Genomic DNA, 17,950 nt, shown 5'->3' with positions numbered 1-17,950 from the left:
ATTATGAGCACATTAAAGTGGTTGCCTTAAGGTGCTAAATTCTGGGGTAATTTATTACACAGCAATAGATAATAAGAACACCACCTTAATATAGTTGCTAAGGAAAGTCAAACTTCTCCGGCCTAAGAAATCTTACTATTAGCACTATTTACACTTAATGTTCTTTCTTATTGACACTGTTATGGTGGTTTATGGATTGATTTTTAAAGAATAAAATGCCTGAATCTTTAAATGTTTTAATAAAATGTCTGTCTAATGTTAATAAAATGTCTGAGTCTTTTTTTGCCCTGATTTCCTGTTGTGATGGTGAAAACATGACTAGTAGCTATAAGAAATCAGCAAAAGAATGACCAAAAATGTTTATTCTCTTGTTTCTTTGAGGCAAATACCACAGATTTCCAAACAACATACTTGATGGAGGGTAAGCAGACTTCCAGGTTGAAAAAGGATACACAAAGCTCTTCAAGAAGGATTTGGAGATTGTAATCAAAAGTACTCAAAATAATAGGATGGCTAATTATCTCATTAGTAAAAGTATGAATCAAAGATACAATTTAAAAATAAAATAAATAAATGCTCCCAGTAAGACATCACACCGGTAGAATAAAAAAACATTTCGTATTTTAAAAAAGGAGCTCAAGTTTTCACATCTGATGGTAAGTGTGATAGTACGGGTTTTTAGAACACTTCAGACTTTCTAACTTAAAACTGGTAGACCATTTCCCCAGCCATATCCAGAATCTGACCAATTCTGAATCAAGAACATTTCCAAAATCAAAATATTTCCAAAATGTAATGAGCTTACATCTGAACAGCATAATCAGAGAAAGGTTCCATTCAAATCCAAGAGGTATTTGTAATTACATAGATTCAAGAACGGGTTATATAGTGTACACTTGTGTGGTGCAGAGTAGCTGTTCCCACGAGAACATAAACCAATGCATCATGCATCAAGAGTAATGAAACAGCCAAGTATCTGCGTCTTAAGGCGGGGATCCCTGACTTCACCACCAGTCTTCAGAAGCCTAGCAGCTCACATGTCAGCAAACACAACATAGTATATGGACTCTGTCTTAGGTATTGCAATGGCATCGTCTTTAAAATAAGTGACTATTAAAAATACCCTTTGTTTGAATGCGGTTTAGACTCTGAGGTAAAAGTCTTTTACCATAACTACATGTTAAAATACAAGAAATAAAACACTGCAGAGCCCAGCCTAGGTTATAACCAAAGACAGTTGACCCTCTGAAATCAAGCAAGCACATTAGGTTAAAAACACTAAGGCAGGCATTACATTTTATTTGCATAAAAATGGAAGCAGGTCTCTGGTATACTAATGGTTAAATTAGGCAACAGACAGTGTGGGGTTTTGTTTTTGTTTAAGAAATAATTAGGTACTTGTCTTCAATACTAGTCTCACACACATAATCAAATGCATTAGTACAGGGCAATGGAATGTGCATATGCTTTAGAAAGAAATCTAGAGTAAAATAAACACACCCATCCTCACTTCCACAGGCATAGGCAAGTACCCTGAGACCAGATTTGGATACAGGCAGGCAGCAGAGTCTACTGTGACTGGAAAGGGGAGCCACCTAGGAGAGCCTGGGCCAGGCAGCCCCTGGGGCCTCAGGGTCCCTCTAAGGTGGTCTAAGGCGGCCCAAGGAACTGGGCCTGCTGTGGGTCCTATGCAGGCCCCTAGTGCTGCTGGGGGGTTGAACAGCAATATGTTAGTTCCCTGGTGCTGTCTAGTTTCACAGTAAATTGATAATGCGAGTGGGGAGTGGATTGAGAGGAGAAAACAAATATGAAAGAAAAAAAAAAAAGACAAGTCTCTAATTCTCTTTGAGACATCAACTGTGGTTTTCAAAATTAAATATCACAACTTTTTGCTGAATAGTCATTGGCTGAGTAGAAGACAGAAAAGAGCTGGTCTAATTCATATTTGTTAAGCACTGATTCTGTGCCAAGCACGTAGTCTTTTGCATATATGAGCTCAGTTCCTCCTCCCATAAATCCCATACAGACAGTACTATTATCAGACCCCCATTTTACAGAGGGACCTAAGACCCAGAGTGATTAAGTGACTTACCCAAGATCACACAGTAAGTGCACAGCCTGTGTGAGAGTTCAAGCTCATAACTGCTAAACATTTCTTCCTCCAAAGTATATCATTAGATCCCTGATTTTGCATAAAATAATACTTTATCTTCTGGTTTGGGTCTTTGATCTACGGTGCTCCAAACATCTCACATTTGTATTCTCGGTTAATCCAACAAATTCCCACTGAGTTTGATGCAGGCATTCCAGGAGTCCAGGGACCCGAGGGTCTGTGACCCATGTGGGTTCTTGGCTTCACACTGGAAAGAATTTAAACACGAGCAGAGAGTTTAAAGTGAAAGAGAGTTTATTAGTGAAATGGTGGGACAGGCAGAGCAGCCCCTCCCTAGTGGGATTTACTTCTTCTATTGAGGCTCCTTAAATCGAGGGGTAGGGCATTCAGTAAGGGAGAGAAATAGGATTTTTCCAGGAAAAGGGCAGAGACCTCTCAGAAGAGCCCCTCTGACCATGTTGTGTCCTTATATGAGCTTTCCGTTTCTGACCATGGTGACGTGGAGTGTGTCGTTTATGCTAATGTATTAAAATGAGCGTATAATGAAGTTAGGGGTTACCCAAGGTGAAATTAGTCACCACGCTGGATTGAGCTGTTTTCTGCTAGTTCTAAACCATAAATCCATTGGGGGTTGGTCTTACTATCTTCGTGATAATTCTTATATCCCTTATTGGTTACAGCCATTTCACTATATACCTTATCTCAAATTCAAGAAGTCAAAAAATTTTACTCCTGGTTAAAGATTGGAAGAAAAAACAAAATCACAAAACCTTTAGAATTCCCTCTAAGCTCAGCATTTCTCCACTTAATCAGCGTTACTAAAGACTCTTGCCTCAAGTTACTGCCCTCTCCTTTATGACATTCTGCCTAGGCCAACAGGTCACAGTAGCAGGCCAAATATGGATGGAAAGCAGTTATGTACTATACTTTTAAGTAAAAAAAGAAAAAGAAAAGCAACAGAATCCTTGATCAAGCTAATAACGTAACTCTGTAAGGGGCACAGCCCTGCCATCTAAATGTGCTACCCTAACACATGCCAGTCTCCTGCTTATCCAAGGAGTACAATATGTAATTTTCTCCAATTCTGGTTTTTACCACATTCACATTACTATACCCATCATTCACATAGATATCAACTCTGGACAACATCACAGTTGCTTTCTGGCAGGAGCTAACTTGAAATATTAATCACGTTTGTGGAGCTTCTAAAATGTGCATTAGTTCTTACAAAGCACTAAAATACTAGACCAGTGGTCGGCAAACTCATTAGTCAACAGAGCCAAATATCAACAGTACAATGCTTGAAATTTCTTTTGAAGCCAAATTTTTTAAACTTAAACTTCTTCTAATGCCACTTCTTCAAAATAGACTCGCCCAGGCCGTGGTATTTTGTGGAAGAGCCACACTCAAGGGGCCAAAAGGCCACATGTGGCTCGCGAGCCGCGGTTTGCCGACCACTGTACTAGACCATTCTTTACCAAGTCCATGTTTTGTTATTGATATGACAATATAGTAGAATAGTTATAAAAACATGATTCTATTTATAAGTATAATATCCTATATAATAAAAGGCTAATAGGCAAATCGACCGAAGGGCGGGACGACCAGCCACTATGATGCGCACTGACCACCAGGGGGCAGACATGCAATGCAGGAGTGCCACTCAGCCAGAAGCCGGGCTCATGGCTAGTTAGTGCAGCAGTGGTGGTGGGAGCCTCTCCCACCTCTGCAGCAATCGGACATTCCACGAAGGCTCTCAGACTGAGAGATGGCGCAGGCTAGGCTGAGGGAACCTCCCCATCCACCAAGTGCAAGAATTTCATGCACCAGGCCTCTAGTCCTAATATATAAAAACCCAGGGTCCATAACAACCGAAACCTTGACCAAACACCAGGCTGCATGTGCAGCAGGCTCCGGTGGGTGGGGACTGACGAGCAGGCTGAATTGCTGACCTCTCGCAGCTGCTGGCGAGGCCCTGAGAGAGAGAAGCAGGGTCTGATCAGAAGCCTCGAGGCTGCGGATCAGACCCTGTTTCTCTCTCTCTCTGGGCCTCACCAGCAGTCGTGCCTCTCTCTCTCTGACAGATCAGCAGTTCAGCCCGCTCACCAGCAGCCTGGGTTGGCTGTTGATCAGCTCCGCCTCTCTGATCAGGCCTGGAGATAGGCCTGGAGACGCTGACTAGCATAGAAACCGGCCAATCAGAACCAAATATGGGTGAACTGCGAGGAGCCAATGGCTGCCTAGGAGGCAGAGCTTCTGACGCTGACTGGCATAGAAACTGACCAATCAGAACCTAATCTGGGTGAACTGCGAAGGCAGAACCTAAGGTGGGGGCTGAGGAGGGGTTTTAAGCACAACAGCTGTTTGGTGTAAGAAAGCGGTTCAATTTTTTAATAACTGGTTTGGCAGTATAGGGCATATGGCTGGCTATCAGTCCAGATATAGGAATTATGTATTTTTGTCTGTCAAGAGCATCTCCTCCTGCTGAAAAAGGCTCCCCGCCCCCCACCATTTAAGCAATCCTATCTTATATAATCTACCTATACTAATAAAAGGGTAATATGCTAATTAGACTGGGTCAACCAGCCATCTTCCGGATGTCTAACTTCCTTCCGTACAAAGCCATGGTGGTGGGGGCCGAGGCAGAGGCAGTTAGGGGTGATCATGCAGGCAGGCAGAGAGGTTAGGGGTGATCAGGCAGGCAGGCAGAGGCAGTTAGGGGCAATCAGGCAGGCAGACAGATGAGCGGTTAGGAGCCAGTGGTCCCAGATTGTGATGGGGGTTAGGCCCACAGGGATTGGGCCTAAACTGGCAGTTGGACATCCCCCAAGGGATCCCTGATTGGAGAGGGTGCAGGCTGGGCTGAGGGAAACCCCCCTCCCGTGCACGAATTTCATGCACCGGGCCACTAGTATTATACAAAATTGTAAGTGTATATATTATAATTATATATTATAAATATAATGTTATGTAACTTTGTTAAATGTAATAGATACATGTTATTTATATGTTTACATACATATGTATATTCTACTTATAATTAAGTTATCTTGCAGCATTCCTGAGTCATCATTTCTCCAGTGTAATTTTCATGGATATTTCCCTGCTCTCTCTAAAGAAGGAAACTTGCCAATAGAGAATAGACCTGTGTTTTGTAAGTACCAGGAAAGTCTACTAATTATAAAGGATTTCATTCTGGATGATATAAAGGATTTACTGTCATGGAGTTTGGTAATAGTAGTAGTAGCAGCAGCAGTAGCATTTTAGATTGAAGAATCTGCTTCAAATTATTATAAACTCTTTGGTTCACTTGCCTTTTAAAACTCAGGTATATGATTACAAAATCTAAAGTAGGTGATGTTATTAATGAAGTATTATCATTAATTTTGAGGCAAATCCTGAAAGCCATTTTCATCAAGCAGTACAGAGAATGCAAAATGAGCCAGCATGTCCAAACCCAGTTAGCCAGTCAGGAATGTAAGCATACCCCAGATTGAAAATAAAACGTAAACTTCTCAAAGGATAAAAATTAAACTAACATTGAATTATGCAACTGACTATTGATCCCAATATGGCTTGCGTACTTATAGGCACAAACACAAATTATACATTGAGAAAATAGTAACAGAATTGACTATGGAAACAGATAAGAAAATAGAAAATTTAGAGTTTGCAAACTCTAACACTTGCTGGGGACAGGCAGGTAATGAGGACAGGCTGGTAAAAGGCAACGTGAATAGTAGAAACTGCCTCTAGTATTTATTCATAATTACATATCAAATTCAAAGCATGGAGAACTGAGCCCAAAAATGGAATGTTCAGATACTCCCAGACACACACACACACACACACACACACACACACACACACATACACTCACTCACCCCTCACTTACTCAGCAGCATTAGGCAGATGCTGAGATCCTCTGGACAGTGAATTACTCCTTATTAGCCAGACATTGTTTTATTGTCCTCTTTGATGACAGTTGAATTCCCAGAAGTCAACACTAGGCCTTATTAATCTCCAGACTCCTGGAACATAGTAGGTAGTTACCAAATACTTGTCAAATTAATTAACAAGACAGCCTTTGTGAACTGGAAATGTCACCTTGACAAATCATAGAAAGTCTATGTGTAGAAAATGAGTAAAATTGAGTTATTAGAAAATGAGTAAAATTGAGTTATTAGGGTAATTCAGTAAACCTTTAGCAAAATGCGAAGTATGATAAACAATGGAAAAACAACTATAGTTCCCTAGTTGTTTTTTAAAAAATATATTGATTCTAAATATATTTAGTAAATAACTTTTCCTGGAATTGACTTCAAAGGACCTGAATACATTCTGTTGCCCCATTCTCTAATCCTATCACACTCTCTGGGATTGAAATCACAATAGCCAACTTTCTAGTTAAGTGTCAGAGACCTACACAAGGAAGGCTGATGCCAGAGTACAATATGGGAGCTATTCCATCCAGAAGACTCCTTGAGCTCGTGAGTGTCCTGGAGTCCTGGGGGGACTGTCCTCAAAGAATGACCCAACAATGTGGGGTGGACACACATGGGCATGAGCAGGGTATTGCACCACTCATGGGTTTGATTGGAGTTGATAGGTGAGGGTCCTAGGTATAGGTGGGCAAAGGCAGGGTCCTTAAGTTTAGGTGAGCAAATGCAGGAGAGAGATATCAGTTAAACAAAATGAAACCCAAATCAGGAGGTAATTCAAAATATTGTCACTATCACAAGCAGGTCACTTATTGGTATCCTGCTACACCATGCCCCCTCTCACCACTCCTAGAACCTAATAAAGCCAATCCCTTTCACAGAAAGCACACATGCCACAGAGCCATTTCCCTCTGGGATTAAGAGTCACAAGAATTGCTCTTCTTTGTACTTCCTGGATCAGCCTTGATCTGGTGACAGCACAAGTGACAGAATAATTCAGTTGTGACAGGAGCACCACAAGGGGACATACTTGTCAATGGGCCCATCTGTCTGCTGTCATTCTCCATCCCCTCAAATGCTTAAGAGATTACCCTGCTACTGAAAATGTTACAAGGAGTTACACTCACTCCTCCATATTTCAAATGGGGTGAAGGAAGGCTCTGAATAACAGATGGTGCACTCATGTAAAAAACAAAAAATAGTCGAGCAAGTGATGAATCTAGAACCTTCACCTCTGGGTATTGTAGCCTCTCATCTTTCTTATGTTCTACAATTACTCATAGAAAAACAATAAGGAATCATTATGTGCTGCACATATTTCACAAATGTTTAAAGAGTAGCAACTATATAGATAGCAATGGGCTAGATATTTATAGGCCGGGGACACAAAACAGCAACATTTATGATTTCCACTTTCAATAAACTTAAGAGCTAATTAAGAAAAGCTACATGCCCATAAAAAGTTAAAAAGTGATGCAAGCCCTAACTAATCATATAGCCTCACTAGTTCCATTTAATAATAAATTCTAGATATTGGGAGTTGACTACTGTTGGAACCTCAAATACCATCTCTCTGAAACCCAACACTGAGGGGGTGCCTCCCACTTTAGCCCTCCGTGGTTCTGTTTCTCATGTGTTAATCTGGTCTCCTTGGCCAGACCTCCTCATCTTCCACAGACTTCTCAACACCTAGCCCTTTGTGGAACAAGCAGTCACCCCGATAAAGCCTCTACTCTTACCAAGTAAAACCCTTATTTACTTACTGGTGTGCCCTGTCCTAGAGCTTAACACACCTCACTGTGGTCATTTAGTGTTGTTCCTATTAAAATGCAAGTTGTATGCCGATGATGGCAGGAGTTGGGTCTTCCTTAGCACTGTATCCCCAGCAACCAGCTGGGATCCTTATTGAAAGAATGAATGGCTGTTACAACTTTGCTCACACATCCATCAAAGTAACTAGAATATCTGAGAGTTTGTAAAATAGTATCCAGAAGCAGAGTTATAATTAAAAAAATAAACAAAGGGAACAAACAGAAACTGATAAGAAATAGGAAGAAGTTCTCACATACCTCACAATTTTACAGGTAATACTATTGCCTGGACATATTTCTCCCCTGAGCACCTGAGGCTGTGTCTGTTTTAACTGCCACCTGAAAAGCCATGGGCCAGAAAGAACATCTCCAGCCTGCAGCAGCAACAACTGCACGACCCAGGCTGACCTAGGAATGACTGCAGCTTCCCCACTCACCCTCCACGGTGGCCTTGTTTCTGGGCTCTGCCCAAAGGCGTAGAAGCACCTCCCACAGAAAGACTCAGATGCCTCCCAACTGGAGATGGAGCCACAGGTAAAACCATGAATATCTCAACAATCCCTGTCGTTCACCCAGAAGACAAACTACCGGGGGGGGGGGGGGGGGGAGAGACAGAAGGTGTGAGATGCCTAGAGTTCTGTGGATGTACAGAAATTATTATTATTACGTATGCTGGGCAACCAGCTAGGTTAAACCAGTGAACAGCCTACACACTCTGCTTTATCACTGGTTCCTTTGCAATCTCAATATCGCCAAAGGTGCTGAGAAGGGATTCAGACAGGTGTGGGTCACATGGAAAGAAGTAAAATTGGAACTTGACTCTGCAGTGTGTAGGGACCGAAGATAAAGTTCCATGTATGACACTGTCTTGGCTCCTTTCCATCAAGTCACACTGAATCTACCCACACACCACGTGCCAAGGCAGACTCAGCGTGCCAGGTCTGGGCTCCAAACAGCTGGAGCAGAACGCCGCAGTTGGCGGGAGCAGACAGTAACAAGAGACACAGTCCTGGGTCCAGACTGACACGCAGAGTTCTTGGCATAACCACACTGCAACCCTTTTTCAGGAGAACCTGGCAAACTTCCAGGCTTCTCCAGCCCTCCCCCAAATGGCAAATCCTAGACCTTCTCTGGAAAAGGATAGCTTAATGGGCATAGCCATTTGCATCTGACTATTTTCAAGCTATATCAAATTATACTTGCTAGGCCAGGCCTCAAAATGAAATGTGTTTTTACCCTAATAAGAACAATAGCATGAAAGTAATCAGGCCCATTTCTTCATATGTTATAACTTGAAGAAACCTTGGACATAATTACTCTAATGAGTTGAGGAAAGTGATATGACTTGCTGAGATCACACTGCCAGTTAGTGGCAAAGTTCTTGCCCCGACTTTCAGGTCATATTCTTTATTCGCTGTCCTTGTGATTTATTTCAAATCTATCATTACCTCCCTAAAAGATCACCATCCAAATCATGATTTTGTCGTATTCATAGCTAAAGCAATGTGCTGTGAGAATAGCCTTGCATGTTCCACACCAGCTGTAGGACACACAAGGATGGCCTGAGGCAAGAGGACAGGTGGGGGAACACGTTGGTGGAGGGGGCTAATGATGACTTGAGTGACCAGGAGGCAAGAGAGCAATGCCTGTCTTAGTAATTTTCTTTTGCTGAAAATCAACCAACCCATTTTTCTCTATTGATACTGGTTAAGAGCTGATGAGTTAGTAGTTGGGAAGATTGGGTTGAAATCCTGGGTCTACCACTTAATAGTGGAGTGACCTTAGGCAGGTTCCTTAATCTTTCTATACCTCAGTTTCTATATATGTAAAACAGAAATAAAAATAGCACCTCCCTCACTGAGTTCTTATAAGGATTAAGTGAGGCAAGACATTAAAGATGCTTAGCACATGTCCGTTTGCTCTTATTTACCTAATGAGTTTAATCTTTTTTTCTTTGATTCTGATTTCTAACACAGTAATATAACTAGATTCATCATTCATGCAGGAATTAACTCTGGACACTATCAGAGTTGCTTTTGGGAAGTGGCTGATTTGAAATATCAGTCTTGCTGGTGGAGTTCCTAAAATCGGTATCAATATTTATAAGGACATCTAAAACACTGGGATCTTTAAAAATAGTTCTCATACTATTTCAATTAAGGTTAGTTATCCTCCTCAGTATCACCACCATCATCATCTTCAACATCATCGTCATCTGCAGGGTGCCCAGCAACCACCTAGAGGAACTCTCCATTGGTGATGAGGTTTGGCATTTTCACAGAGAAAAAGGACATAAAGCTACACTGGTTTTGATGGCAGACAAGGCATGGATACTGAAGAGCAGAGGACTGTGTGTTTTATCTTCTGAGTTAGCAAAGGGGAAGCATTTCCAGCATCAGAATTTTGTCTCTACTCCTACTCTCCCAGGAGGTTCTACTTGCTGCCTCTAAAAAGCAGATCTTTCTCTGAAAAGTTCCCAGAGGAGACATTACCACCTCCTTTCCCTTTATCTCAGAACTTCTCTCTCACTTGTATTTTCACATGGAAAGTATGCAGTTATAGGCTGGATCATTTCAGACCATAACTCTGCCAACACCTTCATTCTTGAAACAGCAGATGCACAGCATACAGAACCAAGCCTACCTCTCTCTCTCTTCCTTCCCCCCACCAATATGTGTGTGTGTGTGTGTGTGTGTAATTATATATATAATTCTTATCAAAATAGTTTTTGCTTCTACCACAAAAAAGAAACAAAAAACTCCAAACTCCATGGTCCTTAAATACAGTAACAATGTTTTTTAAATGTGAAAGAAAACTTTAATACATCACTGACATCCCTGGATAAATCCTCTAGACAAAAAATCAGCAAAGAAACACCAATCCTAAATAACTCACTAGAGCAGATGGATATAATTGACATATTCAGAACATTTTCATGCCAAAGCCATGGAATATACATTCTTCTCAAGTGCACATAGGACATTTTCAAAAATAGACCACATATTGGGTCACAAGCAAAGTCTCCCCAAATTCAAGAAGATTGAAATCATATCAAGCATCTTCTCAGACCACAAAGGCATAATATTAGAAATAAACTACAATAAAACAATCCAAAAAATTCAAACACTTGGAAGTTGTATAGCATGCTATTAAACAATGATTGGGTTACCAAAGAGATCAAAGACTAAATTAAAAACATCCTGGAAATTAATGACAATGAAAACACAACAATCCAAAATCTATGGGACACCATGAAAGCAGTCCTGAGAGGGAAATTTATAGCTCTACAGGCCTACCTCAAAAAACAAGAAAAAATGGTAGTAAATCATCTAACTCTACAACTTAAAGAATTAGAAAGAGAGCAACAAGAAAAGCCCAGAGTGAGCAGAAAGAAGGAGATAATAAAGATCACAGCAGAAATAAATTACATAGAGACCAAAAAAACAATACAAAAAAATCAATAAAACCAAGAACTGGTTCTTTGAAAGGATAAACAAGATTGATGAACCTCTAGCCAGGCTCACCAAGAAGCAAAGAGAGAGGATCCAAGTAAATAAAATCAGAAATGAAAGAAGCGAAATAACAACAGACCCCACCGAAATACAAAGGATTGTTGAAAAAATACTATGAACAACTCTACTCTAACAAACTAGACAACATGGAGGAAATGGACATATTCCTAGAAAAATACAACCTTCCAAAACTCAATCAGGAAAAATCTAAAAATCTCAATAGGCCAATAACTATGGAAGAAATTGAAGCAGTCATCAAAAAGCTTCCAGCAAACAAAAGCCTGGGGCCAGATGGCTTCACAGGGGAGTTTTACCAAACATTTAAGGAAGAACTAAAACCTATCCTCCTCTGACTATTCCAAAAAATTCAAGAGGAAGGAACACTTCCAAGCTCATTCTATGAAGCCAGCATCACCCTAATACCAAAACCAGATAAAGACAACACAATGAAAGAGAATTACAGGCCAATATCCCTCATGAACATAGATGCCAAAATCCTCGACAAAATTCTAGCAAATCAGATCCAGCAGTACATCAGAAAGATCACACACACTGACCAAGTAGGATTTATTCCGGGGATGCAATGATGGTACAATATCCGCAAATCAATAAACGTGATACATCACATAAACAAATTGTAAGATAAAAATCACAGTCATATCAATTCATGCAGAAAAAGCATTTGACAAAATCCAACACCCTTTCTCGATAAAAACTCTCAGCAAGGTGGGAATAGAAGGATCAAAACTCAACATAATAAAAGCCCTGTATGACAAACCCACAGCCAACATCATACTCAATGGGCAAAAACTAAAACCATTTCCCCTAAGAACACGAAAAGACAGGGATGCCCACTCTCACCACTCCTGTTTGACATAGTACTAGAAATATTAGCCATTGCGATTAGACAAGAAGAAGAAATAAAAGGCATCCAAATTGGAAAAGAAGAAATAAAACTGTCCTTATTCACAGATGACATGATTCTGTACATAGAAAACCCTAAAGACCCCATCAAAAAATTATTAGACTTAATAAATGAATTCGGCAATGTAGCAGGATACAAAATTAACGCCAAGAAATCTATGGCATTTCTATACACCAATAGTGAACTTACAGAAAGAGAGACTGAAAAAGCAATCCCATTTACCATCGCACCAAAAAAATTAAGATAACTAGGAATAAATTTAACTAAGGAGGTAAAAGACCTATACTTGGAAAACTACAGGACACTGAAAAAAGAGACAGAGGAAGACATAAACAGATGGAAGAACATACCGTGTTCATGGATTGGTAGAATCAACATCATCAAAAAGTCCATACTACCCAAAGCAATCTATAGATTCAATGCACTCCCCATTAAAATACCAATGGCTTATTTCACAGAACTAGAATGAACTTTCCAAAAATTCATCTGGAATGAAAAAAGACCCTGAATAGCTGCAACAATCCTGAGAAAGAAGAAAAAAGTAGGTGGGATCTCAATACCAGATATCAAGCTGTATTACAAAGCCACTGTTCTCAAAACAGCCTGGTACTGGCACAAGAACAGACATATAGATCAATGGAATAGAATAGAGAACCCAGAAATCGACCCAAAACACTATGCTCAATTAATATTTGACAAAGGAGGCAAGAGCATACAATGGAGTCAAGACAGTCTCTTCAATAAATGGTGTTGGGAAAATTGGACAGATACATGCAAAAAAAATGAAACTAGACCACCAACTTATACCATACCCAAAAATAAACTCAAAATGGATAAAGGACTTAAACATAAGACGGGAAACCATAAAAATACTAGAGGAATCCACAGGCAGCAAAATCTCAGACATATCATGAAGCCATTTCTTCAACAATACCACTCCTAGGGCAATGGAAACTAAAGAGAAAATAAACAAATGGGACTACATAAAAATAAAAAGCTTTTGCACAGCAAAAGATACCATGAACAAAACAACAAGAAAGCCTATTGCATGGGAGAACATATTTGCCAATGTTATCACCGATAAGGGTTTAATCTCCAGGGAACTCATACAACTTAACAAAAGGAAAATAAACAACCCAATCAAAAAATGGGCAACAGAGGAGAAACCAAGATGGCGGCATATGTAAACACCTAAACTGCTGCCTCGCACAACAATTTCAAAACTACAACTAAAAGACAAAACCTCTATCACCCAGAACCACAGGAAAGCTGGCTGAGTGGAAGTTCTACAACTAGAAGGAAAGAGAAAAGAGCATTGAGACATGCACAAGTGCTGAAAAGCTGAGGTATGGAGGCGCGTGAATCGGGCTGGTGGCAGGTGTCTGGGTGTGCTGCTTCTTTCAACCCGAAGGGAGACAAGCTCCCAATTACTCTGAACTCCAGTTTCTGGGGAGACGCTGGGGACCCAAACTCCTACGGGAGAAGCTGGACTGTCTGCCATCGGGTTGGAAAGTGAGGGCGGCTTCCTTGCAGAGGTGTGCCCAGCAACCACTGTTTACTGCGCTGGGGCGTGGGACACGGGGACTTGGAAATGCGGAGATGCAGAGACGGCTGACTAGCAGCCATCACTGTTTGCCACACCCTAGCCTAGTGACTCCCTGAGACTCCGCCCTGCACAATCTACAAACCCACCCAAGCTCCGTGCAGCGGCTTTTGCATATAAATTGCCTGCCCTATCGCAGCTTAACCAAACAAACTGCAGTTCTGGTCAGACAGCTACAAACCTCCAAACCCCAAGCAAAGAGGAGAAAACTGTAGTTCTCGCTGTAGCTCCTATTGGGTGGCCTCAGACAGTAGCTGACCTGCACCCCATTGGAGATCCAGAAGCTAGTGTATCTAGTGGTCAGTGTGAGACGACACCAGATTTCAACTACTCACATCCATAAGTGACACATTCAAGAGGCAGACTCAGTGAGCACCAAAGCCCCACTGAAGCAAGTCCTGCCCCATAAGCGGGTCTTCAGCACAGCAGTTCTTCCATTATAGACACAGCGGGTCCTCACAGCCAATTGGCCTGGAGGTCTATTCCTCCCAGTGACACCAACAACAATCAAGACTTAACTACAACAAGGCTGTACACACAGTCCACAAAGGGGTGCACCAAGAGTGTCCACCTCAGGTAACTTGGAGGCCGACCCACTGGCCCATATAGGACACCTAGCACACAAAGCCTCCCTACCAACTCAGGGAAGCAGCGAAAATGCAGAGACAAAGAAACAGATCACAAACAAAAGAAATGGAGGAAAACAAATGACTGGATATAGAGTTCAAAACCACGGTTATAAGGTTTTTCAAGAATTTCCTAGAAAAGGCCGATAAATTCAACGAGACCCTCAAGGATATGAAAAAGGACCAACTAGAAATTAAACATACACTGACTGAAATAAAAAATATTATACAGAGACCCAATAGCAGACTAGAGGAACGCAAGAATCAAGTCAAAGATTTGAAATACAAAGAAGCAAAAAACACTCAACCGGGAAAGAATCCAAAAATTTGAAGATAGTGTAAGAAGCCTCTGGGACAACTTCAAGTGTACCAACATCAGAATTATGGGGGTGCCAGAAGAAGAGAGAGAGCAAGATACTGAAAACCTATTTGAAGATATAATGACAGAAAACTTCCCCCACCTGGTGAAAGAAATAGACTTACAAGTCCGGGAAGCACACAGAACCCCAAACAAAAGGAATCCAAAGAGGACCACACCAAGACACATCATAATTAAAATGCCAAGGGCAAAAGACAAAGAGAGAATATTAAAAGCAGCAAGAGAAAAGCAGTTAATTACCTACAAGGGAGCACCCATACGATTGTCAGCTGATTTCTCAACAGAAACTATGCAGGCCAGACAGGAGTGGCAAGAAATATTCAAAGTGATGAATAGCAAGAACCTACAACCAAGATTACTCTACCCAGCAAAGTTACCATTCAGAATTGAAGGTCAGATAAAGAGCTTCACAGACAAGAAAAGGCTAAAGGAGTTCATCACCACCAAACCAGTATTATATGAAATGCTGAAAGGTATTCCTTAAGAAGAGGAAGAAGAAGAAAAAAAGTAAAGATAAAAATTATGAACAACAAATACATATCTATCAACAAGTGAATCTAAAAATCAAGTGAATTAAAAATCTGAGGAACAGAATAAACTGGTGAATATAATAGAATCAGGGGCATAGAATAGGAGTGGATTTATAATTCTCAGGGGGAAAGGGGTGTGGGGGATACGGGAAGAGACTGGAGAAAAATCGTACACTATGGATGAGGACAGTGGGGGGAAGTAAGGGCAGAGGGTGGGGTGGGAACCGGGTGGAGGGGAGCTATGGGGGGGAAAAGGAGAAAAAATGTAATAATCTGAACAATAAAGATTTATTAAATTTTTAAAAAATGGGCAACAGACCTAAATAGAAACTTTTCAAAAGAAGACAGAAGGAAGGCCAAGAGACATATGAAAACATGCTCAAAGTCACTAATTATCCAAGAGATGCAAAGCAAAATGACAATGTGGTACCATCTCACACCTGTCAGAATGGCTATCATCAACAATCAACAAACGACAAGTGCTGGTGAGGATGTGGAGAAAAAGGAACCCTCATGCACTGCTGGTGGGAATGCTGACTGGTGCAGCCACTGTGGAGAACAGTATGGAGTTTCCTCAAAAAACTAAAAATGGAACTCCCATTTGACCCAGTAATACCACTTCTAGGAATATATCCCAAGAAACTAGAAACACCAATCAGAAAGGATATATGCACCCCTATGTTCATAGCGGCACAATTCACCATAGCTACGATTTGGAAACAGCCTAAGTGCCCATCAGCAGATGAGTGGATCAAAAAACTGTGGCACATCTACACAATGGAATACTACACTGCGGTACAAAAGAAATTCTTACCATTTGCAACAGCATGGATGGAACTGGAGAGCATTATGCTAAGTGAAATAAGCCAGTCAGAGAAAGATAAATATCACATGATCTCATTCATTTATGGAATATAATGAACAACATAAACTGATGAACAAAAAACAGATCCAGAGACAGAGAAGCATTGATCAGACTGTCAAACCTCAGAGGGAAGGTAGGGGAGGGTGGGGGTAAGGGGAAGAGATCAACCAAAGGACTTGTATGCATGCATATAAGCCTAACCAATGGACACAGACAACAGGGAGGTGAGGGCATGAGTGGGGGTGGGGGGCTATGGGGAAATAAGGACACATATGTAATACCTTATCAATAAAGAAATTTTTTTTAAAAAGAAGAAAATGTGAAAGAAAAAAAATATGGGTAAAGCAATTAAAAATGACTTTAAATTACTGAAAAAATACTATTCCAAAATTTAAAAACCTGCAAGTGATAATTTTCTTTTCAAATGTTACTTTTATTCTTATTTAAATTGTATTAGTCAACCAAAACCTAGATTTAAAGCATCTTAGCATAATCTTAGTGATAGAAATATTTACTTCAAACATCTTGCCTATATTATTTTTTAAATTCCATACTTCTAAATCATAGACAAACTGCTTACTCCAGTGCAAACTATTGTACTTTCCAATGTTACTCCTTCAATCTGTTACCTCCAGAAATTGTTTCCTTTTTTTTGTTGTAATAGTTTTACTGATTCAGCTTGAACCTGAGCTCAGGACATAAACCAATTTTCCTAAATTTATTTTGTGCTTCTTAGCAATTTGGATTTGTCTCTGACAGAGGCTAAACAGGGTTTAGAATATTAATTCAACTTCTTGTGCTAAAAATTTAATAAAAATCTTGGGTTTTGAGCATAAGAGGCTGCAGCATTTCCATAACAATAAGTGCAGGCTCTGTTTTTACTAAATGTACCATGGGGAAGTTAATCCTGAAAATAAAGTTATTCTTTTTGTCTTGATCCATGAACTAGTGATACTTGCTTCTAGCATAATCCCCAGCCTACTTAAAACAAAAGCTCTGGGCAGCACACCATGTTCATTACCAAGGCTAACAGCTGTCAGCTAGTAAGGCATTCGCCAGATGTTGCAGCCCAGAGGCATCCAACAACAGTGATCATTACGGCCTTCAATCACCCATTTAGAATTTACAACAAACTGAGCAGAAAGCCATTATTTCCACCTTCAGTATAAAGTTTTCCTCAGGCTGCAAGTGGAGTTCTGCAAAGGAAGGACACCCATCTGCTCCAAGTTCACGTTGCTCTTTCTCAGAACTTCCACCAATAGCAGTAAGTCCCAGGTAAAGTCCAGAAATATTGGATGTTATTTGTTATAATGTGAAGGATATCAAAATTCTTAAGGTTTCTTGATCAAGCCTAGAAAAAGGACTTAACACTGTAGTTAAATGAAATAATAACAAGTCATAATATAATGCATAAAATGAACCAACATTATGAATTAATCATTCTTAGACTATTACAACCCATATGGCTTGTTAAACTCAATCTGCTACCTGTAGTGACATTGACTGCATACTGTATATTCAATGCTGCAGCTTTCCCCCACCCCCAGGATATCATTATTTAAAATTTTGTGAATGAAAAAATGAGATGTAAACGGCAATGTGTTCACTGTTTGGTATCTTCTCAAGTGTCCCTTGTTGGGTCAAA

Source organism: Cnephaeus nilssonii (assembly GCF_951640355.1).
Source record: "Cnephaeus nilssonii genome assembly, chromosome: 10".
Taxonomy (NCBI): domain Eukaryota; kingdom Metazoa; phylum Chordata; class Mammalia; order Chiroptera; family Vespertilionidae; genus Cnephaeus; species Cnephaeus nilssonii.
The sequence above is the reverse complement of the archived record's forward strand: the minus strand, read 5'-3'. Positions refer to the sequence as shown.